Source organism: Artemia franciscana, chromosome 5 (assembly GCF_032884065.1).
Source record: "Artemia franciscana chromosome 5, ASM3288406v1, whole genome shotgun sequence".
NCBI lineage: Eukaryota > Metazoa > Arthropoda > Branchiopoda > Anostraca > Artemiidae > Artemia > Artemia franciscana.
In genome coordinates, this window is record NC_088867.1 from 14,792,105 (window position 1) to 14,812,416 (window position 20,312).

Genomic DNA, 20,312 nt, shown 5'->3' on the forward strand with positions numbered 1-20,312 from the left:
CTTTTTCTTGACGTTCCGATGTTAAAACGAGAGACTCTGAGGAATTCAATTTATCACCCAGTTTGTGTTTTTTCTTCTTCTTTGAAGCCAAAACAGTAAATATTCTTAGCGGGTGTCTGGCCAGTTGGAGAAAACTCAGAAGAACAATCAAACGAATATTCATCCCGTGTGTCACAACACGAATATGTTCTGTCACAACAAGACTTCCTCAACGTTAAAGTAGGGAAAGAATTTCAACCAGAACGAGTTTAAAAAAGGAAGAAACTTAAATCAAAGGTTAATAAAAAGAAGAAGTCAAACAAAAACATAAAATAACTACTCCGCGTGATTATCAAGGAATTATCAAGCTAACATACAATCTTCTTTTTTCATCGTTTTGTGGCTTTGTTGCGCATGCAGCTCCAAGTTTTGAAACATTATATTAGTAAAATGGTCTTTTATCTTCCTTACTAAATATTATTTCGATCTGACAACATTTTTCCCGGTGTTTCAAAGTTTTTTTTTAAATACCCATAGATTTATTTTCGCAATAAATTTCACCATTAATTTTAATCGGAATAATGGTTCTTTCTTTGATAGGAAAAAATAAATCCTGGGACAAATACAGACTTTGCTACATCATCCCTTTAAGTAAACACAACGTTTAATATTATGATATTCATGTATATATCACAATCAAGCGAAATCCTTTGGTCTTTTTTAGATTAATTTAAAAAACTTTCAGAAAAAGAAGTTTTTTTTAACAAAAGTAAAGGCCGTATTAAACTTGAGGTCAGACGAAATAGAAACCTACAATGACTAAAAACGACCAGAAGTCATTATTAAAAAGTAGATGAAACCCAAACCGATAGAAATTAAATAACCAATCATTACAAAAAAATGTATAACAGGTACTAACATAAATGAATAAATAAATATTAAAACGAGTAAAGATAACATGCAAATCAACTTTAAACGAACAAAAATATTTTGCGACTGGGGTATAAATTAAACCCAAAATGAACAGAAATTAAATAAACAACCATAGCAAACAAACATGCAATAGCCACTAGGTACTATAAATTCCAATTTCCGATCGAATGAGCCCCTTCCGAAGTTTATACGACTATGCCTTCCATATGAAGTACCTCTGGGGAAAAAATAAAACATTGGAGCCTTACTGCCTTAGGGTTGGCTGGGGGAGTCTAATTGCCATCAGATCACTTTCGACTCATAAAAAGGGAACCCAAACTCCCAATTTTCTAATCATTTAAGTACCCTCTAAAGTTTATACGACCACCTTTTTCATAAAGCCCTTATATGGCCCCTGGACATAAGCTACAACCCTTCCCCTAGGCTTGGGGGGTTATATTGACCCCGAAATTTTTGTCATCTGGCCGTTGGACTTCATCAAATTATGGCTATCTCAAAATTTTGATCAGATGCATTTGGGGAAGAGAGAGCGTGGGGAGGGGGGTGGATAGATGCCCTCGAAATAATTTTCATGACTCTTAAACAAGCAGACAGAACTTTCTATTTCCAATCAAATGAGCCATCTCTGAAGTTTATACGACCACCGTTTACATAAAATCTTATATGCCCAACAAAAAACGAGTGACCGTGGATTTTCAGTTTAATTTACAAATATTGATATTTATTCCTTAAAGTTATAGCAATCATATATTTATTAAAGTAAGACAGTGAAATTGTTTCAAACGTACTTTGTTTTCAGTAAAGCGCAAACTATGTCTGGGTCTTGAGAAGACATGGGGTTACCAGCCCTACTCACGTTAATTTTTGCTCATTTTGAGTTTTATTTATTTATTGATAGTCATCTGATAGTATATTGATATTGATTTATTGATTGTGAACTGTTGCCCGTGGGCTCGAATAGACATTGTTATATTATTTGTGGCCGTCCTGGCCGAGTGGGTTGGGGCGCTGGATTCGAGATCCTTTGTCTGGGAGGACGCGGGTTCGAATCCCGGTGTACCCAATTCTTCAGTTTGGGACGGGGGTCAGTGGCGTGACTCTGTAAGCTTAACCAGAGGCAACCCAGCTCTAAATGGGTACCTGGAGAAATCTGGGGAAGGTAAACAGGAAGGGTGTGCGAAAGCACAGGATGGCTGGCCCCCAACCCCCCATTGCACTTCCTGAATGAAGGGCCAAGAAACGGAGATCAGCACCGCCGGTACGGACTGTAAAGTCTAATGCCGTCCCTTTACCTTTTTTTTTTTTTTTTAATAAGTAACAAAATGGTTATCTCGCAATTTCAATTGAATGTGTTTCGGGAAAAGAGGATTTCAGGGAAGGGGAGCTTGTTGCTCCCCATCACTTTTGATACTTAAAAGGGAAATAAAAAAAATACATTTCCAATCAAATGGGCCTCTTCTAAAGCTCAAACGACAACCCATTTTATAAGAGCCTTATTTGCTCCTGGTGCATAACTTACAAACCTTACCCCTAGACTCTAGGGGATCCTGTCAACCCAAAAGGCCTTGTTATATGGTCTTTTGACAATATTTGAACAAATGGTTGTCTCAAAATTTCTACCGGATGTGTTTGGGGAAAACACGACGTGGGGTGTTGGGGTGGCTACCCTCCGATCACTTTCACTCTTAAAAAGGGCACTGGGACTTCTGATTTCCAATCTAATGAGCACCGTATAGTTTATGGAGCAAGTTTATACGAGCACCCTTTCCATAAAAACCTTATATGCCCTTGGGGCATGACATGAAACCCTTGCGCTGAGGGCCATGGAAGGGGCAGTTTGTCATCGACAAAGACATGGTTTCCAGCTTTATAAAAACGCTGAACGAAATAGCTATCTCAAATTTGGATTGGATGTGTTTTGGTAAATATTGGGCAAGGGAGGAGTGCTTGTTGCCCTCCAATCATTTTGACGATTAAAACTGCTTTAGTCCTTGCAATTTCTAATCGAATGAGTACTTTCCGAAGTTTCTACAACAACAAATGACCGTCTCAGAATTTCTATGAGAGGTATTTCGAGAAAATACGACGTTTGGGGGGGGTATCTACCCTCCGATTACTTTGAATCTTAACAAGGGCACTAGGACTTTTGATTACCAATCCAATAAACCATCGAAGCTTAAAGGGTCACCCTTTTTTATAAAAATCTTACATGCTCCTAGGGTATAACTTGCAACCCTTTCCCTGAGGGCTATGGGGGGAGGGGTTGTCATCTTCAAAGACATAATTTTCGGACTCTTCAACTACGTTGAACAAAATGGCTATCTCAAAATTTTGACTGGATGTGTTTGGGGAAATGATGGCCGCGAGAGGAGATATGGGTGCCCTTTAATAACTTTCGACTATAATAAAGGGACTGGCCTCTTCAATTTCCAATAGAATGAGCCCTTTGTCGAAGTCTCTACGAAAACTGCTTCTATACAAAGTGCCCTGGTCTAAAAGAAAAATAAATAAATAAATAAGTAATACATTGTATTACTTCCATACAAAGATCCATATTGTTCTTTATTTTTGTAGCGCTATTTTGCTGCCTGCGATTGTAAGCCGAAGACTGGAAGGATTAATACAAGATACTAGGGTATATTGGAGTGCTGTGATTGATGTTAGAAGTAAAAACCAACATCTAGTAGTGTCTAGGGTTAACCTAAGCCTGAAATTTAGGAAGAGTAAAGATCTCCCGGGAAGTTATGACCTTGGTAGACTCCAGGATAAGAATATGAGAGAAAGTATCCAGGAGCAGTTGAATACCAACCTGGAGAGTCTAAAATTTGACAGTGTAGAAGATGGGTGGAATAATTTTAGGAAAATAGTTTGTGAAGTAGTTTATTGTGTCTTAGCGAGGATAGAAAGAAAAGCAGCTAGGAATATCATTGAAAATGCTTTAAATTCAGTAGAGATGAGGAGGGGCTTGTACAAGAAATATTTGAGCAATAGATAATATGAAAATAAGAGGAATGTAAAGAAAGTAAAGAAAGCATTAGAATATGAAAAAGGGAAGTGTGAAGGAGAGACCATGGATAAAGGTACTGAAGGTCTGGAAGATGCAGCTAGATAGCATAAAAACAAAGGTAAGGTAAAGGATGCGGCACTAGACTCTTAAGACTCGAATTGGCGGTGCTGATCTCTGTCTCAGGCCCTTCAGCTAAGAAGTACAATGGGGGGATGGCATAATAGTAAAATTTTGTACTGGTATACCAAAAAATTGAAAGAGAGCAATCAATCTGGACTTATCCCTATTAAAGACAGGAATGGGGCCACAAATAGTAATAAGGAAAGATTTAATGAGAGATGGGCAGAACATTTTGAAAACGTGCTAAACAGTGATAAAGCTATAGGAAAAGGTATAGAAAAAAATGATTAAGTTTGTGGTTGCTGATAATACAGTAAAAGATTCTTTTTTATATATGAAGATTGTGAAGTTGGAGACAAATTACTGAAAATTATGAATATAATGTCTTATACAATGGAAATTATAGTGGTTTTAGGAGACCTTTGATTAAAACCTGCATAGGAAAGATGTTAAGAGTGAGTATGGTAGCAATTGAGACACAGCTTGGTTTCTGTAGGAAACAAAGTACTTAGTATGATAAGAAAAGGTTTTCTTTGTTGGCATTCCTATTTAAAAATAGAAAACCAGAGTAGAATTTGATGTGGAAATGGAGGCTTTTCAGTTGAGATTTTTGAAGATTAAAAATTGATGTGGAAGTTTTTAGCAGTAAAAAACCCATGCAAAAACCCTCCTCTCACTTTTGGGTCACAATTCTCATTCTTCGAAGCCCAGAGTCCTAGTTGAATAAAAAAACAAAATTGAAAGTCTTTATGTCTTTCTTCTTGAAAATTGGGAATTACCTGGATTTAATATTTTGGAATTTATAATTTGCGATTACAAGTAATTTAGAGTACATATGTAAATGCTATTTTATATAATCTATTCAACTTTTGGGCTTGAATGACTCACAAGAACGTAAAAATTTATCAACAGGTGACCTACTCCAGAAAATCAAAACTATTAGTGACCACAAAAAGCTAGTGCTAAAAGAATCAATTTTAGTAATTAATTTTACCAGTCAGAACTTATTTCTGACAGCGAGAATAAGAAGCATAGTACTCCTTCATTTTTAAATATCTTGTCATTGTTTGAAAAACATTTTGCAATGAGATATTCAAGGGAAATTTTTCTTCTTGACGTCCCAGTATTGTAATGGGTATCCTTTGAGAAATTTTATTTATCCCCCGACTCTTTTTTCTCAAAACCAAAGAAGCACATTTTGAAAACAACGGACAATAACGGAAAACAACAATCTACGGAAAGAACCCATGAACGACAATAAAATGGCATCTCAATAGTATCAAAACAAGGTGGCCTCAGTCTCAAAAAGGTGAAAGAATTTAGGCTATTACAATTTTTTAAAAAGGGAGAAATCTAAAATAAAATGAGGAAAATCAAGCCAATACTAAAATACACCATCTAAAAACCAATGAAGTAGAATATATGCTTTTCGTTTCTATCTCCATTTTCTACTTTTATTGCGGATGTGGCTTCGAGTTTTGCAGCGACATATCAATAACATGTTTATTTTTTGTCTTTACTGCTAAATTATATATAAACACATTGAAAAATAGACTTAAATTTTATACCCTAGCTATCTCTTGTCACATTATTGTGGTTACTCCTGATTGGGTCACAAACTTCACTCAGTTGGTGCTATCGTATCTTATATTTGTTAAACAATTTAGCTTTCTCCAGAAAACCTAAAACGACTAATGAACATAGGAAACTTTTGCCAAAAGAAACATTTTTTTTTGCAACAAACATCCTTAATCAAAGCTTAGTTCTGACTGGAAAACAAGCACTAACTGTTTACTTGCAAAATTATTATGATTTTTGAAATTTCATCGCGTTACTTTTAAATTAAATCACTTACATGACATTACTTAAAAAATTATTCAAAACTCGTAGTAAATTCTTCGTTCACACTTATAAAGAACATATATATAAGAGTAAAAAAAAAAACTAGAAGAAATTGTTTAAAAGTTATTTAAAGCTAGTAGTTGAAAGTCCAGAAAAATAGAAATAAAAACAACAGCAAACCCGTTTTTTAATTTATTTCTCTTATCTTTTTTAATATATATTTCATGATTTAAAAAATAGTAAATACTCTTAACTAATGGTAGAAAATGGGGTGTTTGTAAGTTACTGCTTCAAAAATATATTTAGCACTTTCGATGCAGCCCCCCGCCTACAGAAAATGACATCCTAAGATCTTTCCTAATATTTCCAATGTATTCATATGTTTTTTTGTTATTTGCTTTATGAAATCTTTTGTCCTCTAGTGAACTATGCGCTTCTCTACGTATATATCAGTTTGCAAATTTTGTTGCTACGCTACATAGCTGAGTATCATGTTCAGTATTTTTACTGAGTGTTAGCTCTGGAAATGGGCTTGATTTCTTCTTTTTCTTACACCTAATATTACCTGTGACTAAATGAATAGTCACCTGATTGAAATAGATTGATTGATTTGGAAATCGACATTGATAAATACTCGTGACAGTTCAAAAAATGCAATTGAAAGGGTAATCTAAAGAGAAGTTAAGTACTTAATTCCAACGTAACATTATAAGATACAGTAAAACGCTACACCTTCCGATTTCGGAGGAGTAATTGCCAGACAGATATAGCCTATAATTTCCATATACTTTTTCCTGCAATAGTTTTTAAGGCCAACATGCTCTAGCGATTAACCTAGTCTGTGTCCAAATATCTCAATTGATTTTCAAGACATTTGGAAATGTACGCTTTTTCCAAAAAGCCTTATCCCCTTATTGTTAAAAAAAATAATTTCAAATTGATCAATATCATAAGCAGCACAATAGTACAGTTTAAAATACAGTTTAAAGTTTTCACATTTTTTAGTTTTATATATACATATATATATATATATATATATATATATATATATATATATATATATATATATATATATATATATATATATATATATATATATATATATATATATATATATATATATATATATATATATATATATATATATATATATATATATATATATATATATATATATATAAAATTAAAACTTTAAGGAATAAATATCAGTATATGCATATTAAACTGACAATCCGTGGTAATTTTTTTCAGTAAAGTGTAAATTATGTTCTGGTCTTAAGAGGGGATGGGGGTTGTCAGCCCTACTCATGTTAATTTTCACTCGCTTTAAGTTTGACTCGATTATTTATCATGATTTCTCTTCGTTTTAAATTCCATTTATTTATTGAATGTGGTTTGTGGTAGTTTTACGTTTGGAAGATTATTTGGCTTTATTTATGCTCATATTTGGCTTAATAGAGCTCTTTACTTTTTTCTGAAAAAGTTGTTTTGTGTGAAAAATTTCTTTAATTAATAATATAAAAGTGTGTTTGGTACATCATTGATGCCCAAGAAACACTTTCACTATGCAGCAGTAAGAAAATTTGAAACATTTTTGTCTATTTACACTTCTGTAGGCCTATATAATTTGTTTTAAGTAACTTGACTTACGGCAACTGTTGTTTGGTATGTTCTCTTGTATTTTTAACAAGGGATGTCCTTTTAGATATCCTATTTCAATATCCTTTTAAAAACAAATCCCTCGTAAGCTCTTAGTACAGAAATGTTAAAGTGAGATAGCTGATTTATAGCAAATGATAGAATAGAAATAGAAAAGAAGACAAAGCAGTCTTATTTGGACGTGATTTTTTTTTGAAAAAATAAAAACATATTATGATAGTTTCGCTATTTAGCTTCATTTGATTAACTATTACCACCATTGTCATATAAGGGCTAATGTATGTCCTATGTCGTTATGCACTTAAATTGAGGCGTAGCTTAAATTTCATCCAAAATAGCAACGGAGAAAAAGGGGGTTGAAAAGATGCCAAAAGAATGCAAATAGGGATCCTCCAAGATCGACCTGGACGACCTACATAAGAAATAGTTATTTTTAAAAAAATAGATTCGTTATGCTGTACCCCCCCCCCTTGCTTCGGCCCATAAGCACTGATGGAAGGATCTTCATCTATCTTTAACATCTTAAATAAACATTTTGCATAAGTAATCAAAGATTTTACCTAGAACTTTGAAGAAAGCAAGTTATATTCTTGAAGGATAATCTTTTCCTGGATTGATAATATTTATTTACTGGCGTAAAGGGTCTGAATTCACTAGTTTCCCCTGCTAAGTTTTTATTATTGTGATTACTGAGGAGGAATGTTATGAAAACGAGACAGGAACAGGCTACATTCTCTTGGGAAATTTGTCAAGTGGGACTATTTTTTAAATGACAAAAGTGCCACTATTCAGAGACAACTGTCACAAAAATAACTATGCGGTAATTTCACTTAAAAATTTTCCGGCTTTGACTTAGTTTATTTTATCTAGTAAATTCAATTTCAGGGATTCAAAGCTCATAGCTACACAAATGAGAACCTTTGTACTTAATCTGAGATAGATTGGTAGTGAGGGCTTTTTGGATTCCACCACTGCGCCCTAGCAACCAGTTCTGAGCCATTAGCAGCCAGCGGGCGTTATTGATTTTCTTCAAGATGTGGATATTAGGTAATACTTTAGGAGATGTATTTTATTCGAGGCAAATTTTTTCTTCGAGATTTCTTTTTCATCAAGATTTTTTTTTCTTTATCCCGTTTTTCTTCAAGACATTTTCCAAACAAGACCTTTCCAGATGTTTTTTAAGATTTTTTTTTCTTCAAGATCTTTTCCGAGTCGTTTCAGGGCATTTCAATACTTTTTAAGAAAGTTCCTCAAGATGTATTTCAAGACATTTCTAGACGTTTTAAGGACATTAATCTTCAAGACGTTTTCAAGACACTTCAAGGGGTGTCATTAGCGTTTTATTGAAAACATTATTTATCTTGAACAGCTTGGTCTTTGTTTATCAAAAAACCAACAACAAAAATTAGAATCATCAATAACCTCCATGACGGGAAAGAACTATGAAAGGAGACTGATTGTCTAATACATTATAATATTAGTTCCTAGAAACATAAGCAAGTTTTGATGTTCAATGTTATTTTATAAAAGAGGTTATTTTTAAAATAAGTTTTATTTTCATTAGAGCAAAACCAACACTATGGATTCTAGAAGGTCTAGGGGGCGGTGTTTACCTAGTCACATAACACTTAATGTAGGTTCCATAGAGGCTTATACTGAAAAAAACGTTTAGGTGGATTAGATAAATACATTTTTAGGCCTCCCCTCCATCCACTTCCTCAAGTCCAAACTTGAGGCTAACTTGGCCTCCCCAACACTCTCAGAAAGCTTGGACTTAATACCCAAAGTCTTTTTCGTAGCGCATAGCATCTTTGGCTTACCTCAATACTTAGGCATGAAAAATTATAATTCTCACACGGGCTTCTGGTGGAAGTTTATTTTAGATTGATTGGAGACGACAATTTTAGACAACCCCCCAAAAAAACTTTAATTCTCCTTTCCTCTCCCATCTACAGCCTGAAAATTTGAACTGCCACCCTGCCAAGTCGATATCTGAATATTTCAGGTATGCTACTTTGATAGCTTAAATACACATAATTTCTTTAGATTAATCTCTAACCCCTCCGATAATTCAAAATTTGGGTTCATTTAACCCTGCATTATCTCTTAAAATTTTCGAATGGATACCCCAAGCTATTATTAAGGCATTGCGGTTACCCTGTTTTAGTAACCTGGTAAATATAGTGTTTTCAGGGTTCTAGTCCACAGATACTTCAAAGTCAGAAACTTTAGGCATATTTGAAACAAAACATGATTAGCACTTCTATCTCCTCTCGCAAGTAAAGATTCGAGATCTCATCCCCCCTAAAAATTTCCTGATAACGTTTATTTCCAAAGGCGTTTTCAAGATAGATCAAATATGTTATTTTGATAGCATGGCAACCTGAGTCGTATCCAGGGTTTTGTTCGGGGGGAGGGGTAGTTTTTGGGAGGCTGAACAAAATCTTTAAAAATGTATTTTGGTTACGTTTTTACGAGTCAAACAAACATTTTTTGGGGGGGGGCGACTTACATCAAAACGAACCGGAATTACAATAATAACCACGTTAAAATCAGAACGAGCAAAAATTAAAATTAGTAGGACCGACGACTCCCATGTCTACATACCAGGACATAATTTTCACTTTACTGAAAATAAAAGAGTTTCATTGTTTTCACATTTTTTACTTGAATAAGTAAAAAATTATTAAAACTTTAAGGAATAAATATCAGTAGGCTATATCTACATTAAACTGACAATCCAAGGTCATTTTTTCATCAACCATCTCTCATTAATTTTTTTTTTCAATCAACCATTTCTGGGACACATAAAGGAGGAAGAATTCAGGATTATTCCCCTCTCCGATACCTCCATATTTATACTTTTTCTCCTATAATTCCTTATATCTTCGATAGAATTAGTTTGTTTCGGCATTTTTTGAGTTGACCTTTTCCCTCTTCACTTCGCAATATAACCACCTGCCTAAGACCATAGGTAGGTGTGCCTTGTGTATCTTTCATTACAGGCAATCTAATGGTCCCATGTCAATTTTAAATTCTTGGTCAACCTGCCTGAGACTCTAGGCAGGCGTGCCTTGCTAAAAGATAACAAACAAGTATTGGTGAGAGGCACTCTTACTCCCACCGTTCACTCGTGCCAATGAACCAAACACTTGGAAAACTATAGGTTCTATGACTATCTTAGCTCTATGACTATATACATTGGTTGTACTGCCCTCGGAATGACGCACGGACGGATAATAGATACACATATCTATTAAAAAATGAACTAGCATCATTTTTATACAATCCTAGTAAGGGAGTTTAATGCTAGAATTGCCTCTCACTCAATCAGACTATCTGTCATGGCTTTTTCTGCCATTAGATGCCCACAACTATTCCATTTTAATTCAGGCAGGTGCAAGTTCAATTTATGCGTGGGTGTCTGAATTAAGGCATTGAGAGAGATTTATTAATCTCTCGTAGTTTATTTGAGCTCAATTCAGGGAACTCGGAATTAGAGGTTACAAAATTAATAGAGAAAATGTGACTTTATTCAACTTCGAGAGCTTAAACTGTGTATTTATTAGGGTATTCTGTCAACTACCATTCCATTAAGATGATATTTTGGAGATGACCAAAATATTAATGTGTTTCTTTTTATGAAATGCCAATATATGCTTAGCAAGTGATGTGTAGTTCACTTAGAAACCTGGTTTTGCAAACTAAAATTGCATCGAAGCAATTTGAAGTCGTAAGTCATAGAATTTCACAAAAGTCGTAAGTAGTGCTCAAAATAATGGCTAGTAATAAAAAAAAACAATATTACAAGCTTAACTTAACTCGCATGTCCACTTCTTCAATAGAGAGGTGATACCACGCTTTGAAATGGGGGAGGGATACGTCTTTAAAAAATGAGTGGACTGTGAAGAAACAAATATCAAGATCATAAAGAGTCGTAGGAAGGGGGATACACCAGTCCGAAGACCTCTATTCTACGTATGTGCCTTGTGAGGTACCAACGACCCTTGGAATAAAATGGGCATCAAAATAGTAAACCTTAATTTATATGTGGTTTTAGGTACATGAAGTTAAGAAACACAAATTTTTTGTGACTTATATTCCGTTGCTCAAGAATCTTTATAATGGTTACATAAACGCTTTTGATGTCATTTCTTCAATTTTTTAGTGCTACTGGTACAACTCTATCACCAATGCTCATCTTCCCCCTCCAACAAATTTGCCCCCTCTAGTTCATCTTTTGCCTTGGCATACTATTTGTCACCGTTTCTTGCTAGAAAAGCAAAATGTCATCAAAATTTAAAAAGGTGGCTCCAGTCAGGATTGATTGGAAGGCCTACTAACTGTAAAGCCGATTTAAAAGCCATTGTACTATCGAACCAAGTATTAAAATGTAAACTATGATTCAAGTACGGGAAAACTCAGTTGTCTCCCCTTCCCCCTACGACAGACCTCCTATCCTCCCATTGACCTCTTCCCGTTAGAAAGTGTTAGATATGTTAAGTTTCAGCCGATTGGTCAATTTGGTTAGGAAGCCATATCCAACCAACAGGCAAATAAGGGCTTTATGGGACATATTATCTAAAGGTCATATTCTGTGGTTCGGTATCTTTTCATTTGTTTTCTTAAAATTAAACTAAAGTTATGGTGTGTAAGCGTTTAAGTTATGAGTAATTAAAACGTTTAATGTCATAGACTGCAGTGCGGGCTGGAATTTGGGTCAATGTTCTTCTCATCCAAAATTATACATTACAAATATGTCTAACTTGTATGGTAAATGATAGTAAAAAAATGGGTTGCTTTTCATGGAAATTGAGGGGTTAAAATTTCGTGTTAGGAAGTTGTCAAAGCAAAATAAAAGGGTCGCCACTTTTTTTTTGAAGTTGCCACTTCCAAAAATATAGGTGAAATTATTCAATTAGCAACTTCAAGAATTTTTTTCCTGGCTTGTTTTTAAGTGGTTTGTTGATTATTGTTTAAGGTGAAAACATATTTAGATCCAATTTGTCCCCCCCCCCCTGGTTTTTGGTGAATACACCCTCATCCCATTCTTACATCACTATTAAATATTTAAAAACAAGTTTTTTCAACTGAAAGTAAGGAGCGAAATTAAACCTTAAAACGAACAGAAATTATAACTGTCTCGCTCTTCACGCTAAAGTTTTTTAGTTTTGTTAAAAAAGCTTCTTACTGTTCTAACTAAACGGCCCTTGTTTTTCAGGCGCCGTTCTTAGAGATTTAGGACAAAAAGTCAAACTTTGGCGTAAAGAACGAGGTATTGAGGACGGAGCAACACTCCTCTTAAAGATAAAAATTTCCATTGGTTTGAAGTTTTAATATCGCTCCTTACTTTCAGTTGAAAAAAGGTTGATTGTTAATTTAATTTCGGATCATTTTTTAAATAGTACCGTGAAATCCTGCTCCCCTCCATAGAAAATCTTCTCCCTACACTGAAAATCCCTCCATGGAAAGTTTTTTCCAAGTTAAATTCCCTCCCCCCAACGCCAGACAAATTCACCCCAGTCTATGCTATTCTCGTTAATTATTCCCGCCGGGATATTTCACGCGGATGATTCCTTCTGAAATATTCTTCTCAGCACAGTTCCATTTGAAAAAGGCCTTAATTTCTGATTCATATACATATCATGTTAGAACCCCCCCCCCCCCCTCCGTGAAAATTTTCAGAAAAATTTTGAAAATATTGGAAAAAAGTGGAAAAGTTGCTCCTGCAGAGGGTTCCCCCATGGAAAATTCGCAAATGGAAAATTTCTTCTGTGGGAAATATTCCCAGATATAAATCCTCTGGACAAATCCAACCCGGGAAAAATATATAAAATTTCGAATAGAATGTCTGGCTAATTCCCATATTGTAAAATTATACTTGGTAAGTTCACCCCGGAAACTTTCCTCTTCAAAAAAAAAAGTTACCCTCTTCAGAAATCCCCTCGATCCGATAGAAAACTTGCCCCCATTCTCCAAAAATGTCTGTATACTTCCCAATAACAAATACTATACATACAAAAATGAGTGGATTTCATAATTTACGCACCTTTCCCCAGGGGCTGTGGGGGTCTTGCTATGTCAAACGCATAGTTGTTCAAGCTTTTAACTGTCCTAGACAAAATGGCTAAATTTGGTCATGACCACTTTGAGGAAAAAAGGGCCTAGCTGTTCCCAATCTTTTTGATGCAATAAAACTTGAAAAGGGCAATAAAACTTGCTAATTTCTTTTTGAATGAGTCCTCGCTCGATATTCTATGACCATTGATTCGACATGATTACATATGGAGAAAAAAAGCCAAACCAACAGACAAAAGCGAAAAAACAAGAGCCAAGAGCTCATATGGTACTTGTGACGAGGTCGGAAGAGCCAAGAACTTCTTCTCACCAAGTTTCATTACTATATCTCCACTCTAAGCGTTTTCCAAGATTTCCGGTTTTCCTCTCCAACTCCCCCCAATGTCACTGGATCTGGTCGGGAACTAAAACAAAAGCTCTGAGACCTTCCACATATCAAATTTCATTAGGATCCGATAACCTGTTTGCAAGTAAAAAATACCTGATTTTTTTCAATTTTTCGGAATTAACCATCCTTCCACTCCCTCGCCCCCCGATGGTCAAATATGGGAAGCAACTATTTCCAATTTAGTCTGGTCTCTGATACGCCTGCCAACTTTCAGTGATCGCTATATTGATCACCTATCTGGCTTCGGATCTTCTTCATGTAGAAATTGGGGTGGTCCGGGATTCAAACCAGAGACCTCTCGCACCCTAAGCAAGAATCAAACCCTTAGACCACAAGCCCTACTTAAGAAGAACAACTTTGTGTTTTATCGACAAATAAAATTCTTCTCAACTATCTTCTTCGCTCCCCTCCCCCAGGATGGTCAAATCGGGGAAGAGACTATTTCTAATTTAATTTCGTCTGGTCCCTGATATGCCTTGCTTATCTGGAAGTACCCAAACTAACAAAAGCTGGAATGACAGACAGGCAGACCGACAGAAATTGCTATCGCTATATGTCACTTGGTAAATACCAAGTGCCATAAGCACATACCCATGATCAAAAAGATGTTTGTTATGGCACTCGGGATGAAAATTGGTGGGAAGAGCGAATGTAACTCGGAAAAATTAGGATAAATGAGGTATTTTAAACTTACGAACGGGTGATCACATCTTGCTGAAATTTTATCTTTAGAAGGACCTTGTGCTTCAGAGCTCTTATTTTAAATACCCGCCGGACCCAGTGAGATTGGAGGGGGGGGGGTTGGAGGGGAAACTGGAAATCTTGGACAACACTTAGAGTGGAGAGAGATCGGGATGAATCGGGAAAATACCAAGTACCAATAAGCCAATAAGCACACATCCATGATCAAAAAGATATTTGTTATGGCACTCGGGATGAAAATTGGAGAGAAGAACGAATGCAATTCGGAAAAATTTGGATAAATGAGGTATTTCAAATTTACGAACGGGTGAACACATCTTACTGAAATTTATCTTTAGAAGGACCTTGTGCTTCAGAGCTCTTATTTTAAATACCCGCCAGACCCGGTGAGATGGGGGGGGGGGTTGGAGGGGAAACTGGAAATCTTGGACAACACTTAGAGTGGAGAGATCGGGATGAAACTTGGTTGGGAGAATAAGCACAAGTCCTAGATACCTGATTAACATAACAGGACCAGATCCACTCTCTTTGGGGGAGTTGGGGAGGGGGCTTAATTCGGTAGTTTGGAAAAATTAGAAAAAATAAGGTATTTTTAACTTACGAACAAGTGATCGGATCTTAAGAAAATGTGATATTTAGAAGAACCTCGTGTCTCAGAGTTCTTATTATAAATCCCAAATGGATCCGACAACATTGGAGAGAGTTGGAGGGGGAAACTGGAAATCTTAGAAAACGCTTAGAGTTGAGAGAATGGGATGAAACTTGGTGTAAAGAATAAGCACCGAGTCCAAGATAGGTGATTGAAATAACCGGACTGCATCTGCTCTCTTTGGGGGAATTGAGGAGGGGAGATATCCAGTGCTTTGGCGAGTTCGGTGCTTCTGGACGTGTAAGGACGATGCAAATTGGTAGTCATGTTAAGGATCTGCACAAATTGACTTGATATCAGTTGTTTCCCCGATTCGATCATCTAGGGGGGTGGGGCTGGAGGTAGGGGAAATCATGAAAATTGAGGTATGTTTATCTTACGGATGGGCTATCGGATCTTAATGAAACTCGGCATATAGGAAGATCTTATGTTTCATATGCTCCATTTTCAATTCAGATTGGATCTGGGGACATAGGGGGTCGGAGAGGGGAAACAAAAATCTTGGAAACCAGAAATCTTGGAAAACACTCGGAGTGGAGAGATCGGGGTGAAACTTGATGTGAAGAATAAGCACAAGTTCTAGATACGTGATTGACATAGCCGGACTGGATCCACTCTCTTTGGGGGAGTTGGGGGGGATCTCTAGTGCTTTGGCGAGTTCAAGAATAAGCACAAGTTATAAATGCGTGATTAACATAAGCGGACCGTATTGATCTCTTTAGGGGAGTTGGAGGGATTTCTAGTGCTTCGGCGAGCTAATCTTTCGGTGAGCCGAGTCCAATTTTAGGTTCCGACCTCGTCACAAGTGCCATATGAGCTCTTTGCTCTTGTTTTTTTTCCACTGGGGTGACCTGACCGATCTAATGGTCATAGAATATCGTTACGGGGCTCATTGAACAGGAAATTAGAAGTTATAGTGCCCTATATTACTGACCAAAAATTGGAGGGCAACTAGCCCCCCGTCCACGCCATAGTTTCCCAGAAGTCGTCTGATCAAAATTTTAGATAGTTATTTGGTTAGTTATAGTTGAAAGATACAATAGTTATGCCTTAGGATATGACATGACCCCCAACTACCACCAGAGGAAGGGCCCAATCTAAGAAATTTGCTCATTGTTTACGTATAGTATTTTTTATAGAGGAGTATACCAGCATTTTGAGGGAGGCTAGAGTTTCTGGGGATGGTTTTTCTAAGGGGAGAATTTCCCATTGGGATGGAAGTTTCCGGTGTTTACTTTCCAGGAGAGATTTTATACGGGGGGATCTGCCAGAATTCGTGAACGAGATTTGTTTTATTTGTCTTACTTTTTCGTTGGGGCCCATTTTACATGTGGGGATGCTTTGGTGTAATTGCCGGGGAAACTGTTCGTCGGAGTTGAAATTCTCTGGCATATTATTGCATGGGGAGAGGGATTTCCTATAGAAGAAATTCACCATGGGGGAGTTATCACCAGGAAAGCTTTTCCACGGTGAAATTTTCTGCAGGAGAAACTTTCCTTTGGGGTGGAGGGAATTTTCAGGAAGTATTTTCCACACATGGGATGGGGGTTCCCCATGATCTTAAAAAGGATCAGCAACTAAATAAAAATAAGTCTTTCTTCAAATGAAAGTATGCTAAGTAGTATTTTCAGCCGGAATAGTAAGAACAAAATTTTCTGGGGGAAATTAGCAGTGAGGATGGAATTGTCCGGGGGGAATTTCCCGGCATAGGAATTTTACGTTGGAAAAATATTCTATGGAGGAATATTTCCGCGGGGAGGGTTTTTCAAGGAGGAAGGCGGATTTTCTGGGATTATTTTAAAAACGACCAGAAATTAAGCAAAAAAGAAAGTTTTTTCTACTGAAAGTAAGGAGCAGCATTAAAGTTTAAAACGACTAGAAATTATTCTGTATATGAAGGGGGCTGAACCCTCCTCGGTGCCCCGCTCTTTACTCTAAAGTATGACCTTTTGTCTCAATTCTTTAAGAACGATTCCTGAAATACATGGGCCGTATAATTAGATTCATAGCCCGTTTTTAAAAGTTCTTTAAAAACTTTAGCGTGAAGAGAGGGGGATTATGGAGGGGGCAGCCCCCTCGTATATGTATATGTATATTCTTTTTTCCATTTAACTTTCATAGAAAGGAAAGATTTTATCTCCTCAGCATTCATATGGCACACTTTTTTTTCTAATTTCAGCAGGGGTAGATTAATTTTATTAATTTCTTTAATTTCTTTTCATTAATTTTATTTCTTTTCATTAATTTCTTATGGTAGGTCTAATTTCACCCTGGCATCAAATTTCACCTATGAACAAGCTGTTTAGATATTAATTTCTGCTCAGATTCGTTTCTTGGCAGACACCCGTGTAAACGCTTCTTAAACTAGCAAGTTTATACAAAAAAAAAGCAACAAAATATTTTGTTTGTACAAACATGTTAGTTTCAATTTTAACTTTAGTATTTCTACTGATGAAGGTCGCTGTATATGTGATCGAAATATCTAGACTTTTGTACTTATTTTCACTGTCTAAATAAATAGATTTATCCTTTTATACATTTTTAAATAATGTATAACGATATATTTATCCTTTATGCACCTTTTATACAATGTATAACGTCATTGCAATACTATCATGTATTGCCAGTATTTTTGCTCTTTAAATGCATGTGATTGTGACACGTTCGTATGAAAAACATTTTTTTTTGAAATTAAGGCTCTAAAGTATAATCAGCCGAAGAGTGAACATTCATTTAATGACCCACAAAAATATTGCCATGTCCCATCGGTGGGGACTGCGCAGCAAGCAACTTTATACAAAAAAAACGAAAAAAAAAATAAAAAATTTATTTGTATAAACATCTTAGTTTCAATTTTAATACTTTAATATTTCTATTGATGAAGGTCGCTGTATATTTGATCGAAATATCTAGACTTTTGTACTTATTTTCACTGTCTAAATAAATAGATTTATCCTTTTATACATTTTTATACAATGTATAACGTCATTGCAACACTATCATGTATCTTTTTTGCTCTTTAAATGCATGTAAATGTGACAACGTTCGCATGGATTTTTTTTTTCAAAATTAAGGCTCTAAAGTATAATCAGCCGAAGGGTGCACATTAATTTAATGACCCACAAACATATTGTCATGCCCCATCGGTGGGGACTGCGCCCCAGGTTGGGAATCATGGGTTTAAGTAGTTTCTAAATACATAAATAACTTCCATTAAATGTCTAACCTGACATAAGGGTAAATTACGTTCAGAAATAAAATTTAAGTTTTGGATAGTTATAGTTCATTTTCCTGTGAAATAGTAAGACCGTTTAAATCTTCAGTTAAAACCTAGGCTATCACAGGAGACTTTTATTTTTGATTTACTGATAGCACTTATGTGTCCCAAAAGGCCTAGTTGGCCGTTGACAAAGGAAAATATAAATTACGAGTATATACTGAGGCCATTAAAAATGAGGAAAACAGATAACAACGTAGCATATTTCATCGGTCTTTCGCTCATCGAGGAAAAACAAAGGACAGTTTATAAGCTTACAAAAAAACACTATTTATGACTATACTACGTTTTCCGTGTAACTCAACCCTCTTCCAACTCAATCCCTAGGCAATTCAACCCTCTTTCGACTCGATCCCATTTAACTCAGCCCCGATACAATTCAAATCAAAATCCATTTCGACCCTGCGATCAGAGGTTCCCCTAAGAAAAAAGCTTGGGGGGCAATAGATTTTATTGACTGGCTGGTCATTTTTACCGACTGATTTGTGTGATATGGTTATTAAGATTATTTCATTTTTCCTACTGACTAAGACCAACCTCTTTCCATATTGATTTTACTTTTTAGTTTCCATCAGCCCATTTACCAAATAAAAAGAAATTGAAGGAGTAAAATAGCGACACATATCACCACTATTTTACCGACTGCGGGCTGAAAACATTGAGGCATAGTCCCTCCCCATCCCTATATGAAAACTCTACCCTAGAGTTGTCATAGGGTAATATAATACCCTAGGTTATATTAATTTAGGTCAAATGGGGGGGGATTGGGGGTGGAAGGTAATATTCTGTGGTCAACCACATCTAAAGGAACCATGCTAATAAAATTAGTGCCCTTAGATTTCTTATTTTATGTTCTTTCCAAATGTCATAATCGTTTTTCCAACTATGCACCCTAGCCACCACTCCCTCATGGTCCTAGATACCCTAGGTTATATGAACAACTAATAGAAAACACTAAAACAATGGAATTCTTAATTTATAGTTGCAGCACGCCTCTATTAATCAGATAATCGTGCTTCCTTCCATTGGTATCCACATTTCTAAATAATTAGAAGTGCTTTTTTTTCAACAATTGTATTGACATCCCTTGGTGGAATGCTTTTCAATGGGTCAAGAATGCATGAAAACCAGTTAACCAAGAAGCCATAACGTATCATGAAATGCAAAACAACAAAAAAGCAAACTATTAGGGATATATCTGGGACCATCAGGGGGGGGGGGCATTGTCAAAAAAGTTACTATGTTATTTGGAAAGAGCATAAACTAAGGAATTTAATGATAACCCTTTTTTCCTTTATTTTTTTTTTAAATATGTTTCCGCTAGATGTGGTCAACAAGAGCATACTTACCGAATTGGCATGAGATGAATAGGGTTGGGATGAATGGGGATTGATTTAAACGAGAGTTGAGTGGCTTGGGGTTGATATGAATTGGTTTCTAGTTGAATGGTACTGAGTTTAATGAAAGCCATGGACCAATTGGAACTCTAAGCGAAAAGGGACATCAAATGGTTGTTGTCATTATATCTTCCAAAAGGGTCATCAGGACTCAACCCAGCTTAGTTAGAAGTAAGAGCTAGTAAGCCATTAGATATCCAGTGCCGTTTCAATCTCTGGTGTCAACGAGAGGGAGGCTGCAAAATTTACGTCATTAGAACATCTACTAGAGTAAAAAACCA

General features: G+C 35.9%; 1 protein-coding gene across 2 annotated transcripts in view; it reads right to left on the reverse strand.

Moving 5' to 3' along the window:
* The window catches only part of LOC136027012 (TWiK family of potassium channels protein 7-like), a 120,707-nt gene that overhangs the window by 98,718 nt on the left and 1,677 nt on the right, over positions 1–20,312 (reverse strand). Inside the window, exon 1 of one of the 2 annotated variants that reach the window (XM_065703912.1) lies at positions 5,608–5,629. The exons of the other annotated variant lie outside the window; for it this stretch is intronic. The gene's annotated coding sequence lies outside the window, so the exon portion shown is untranslated. Of the gene's footprint in view, positions 1–5,607; positions 5,630–20,312 lie in introns of those variants that run through there. 2 annotated transcript variants of the gene reach the window in all.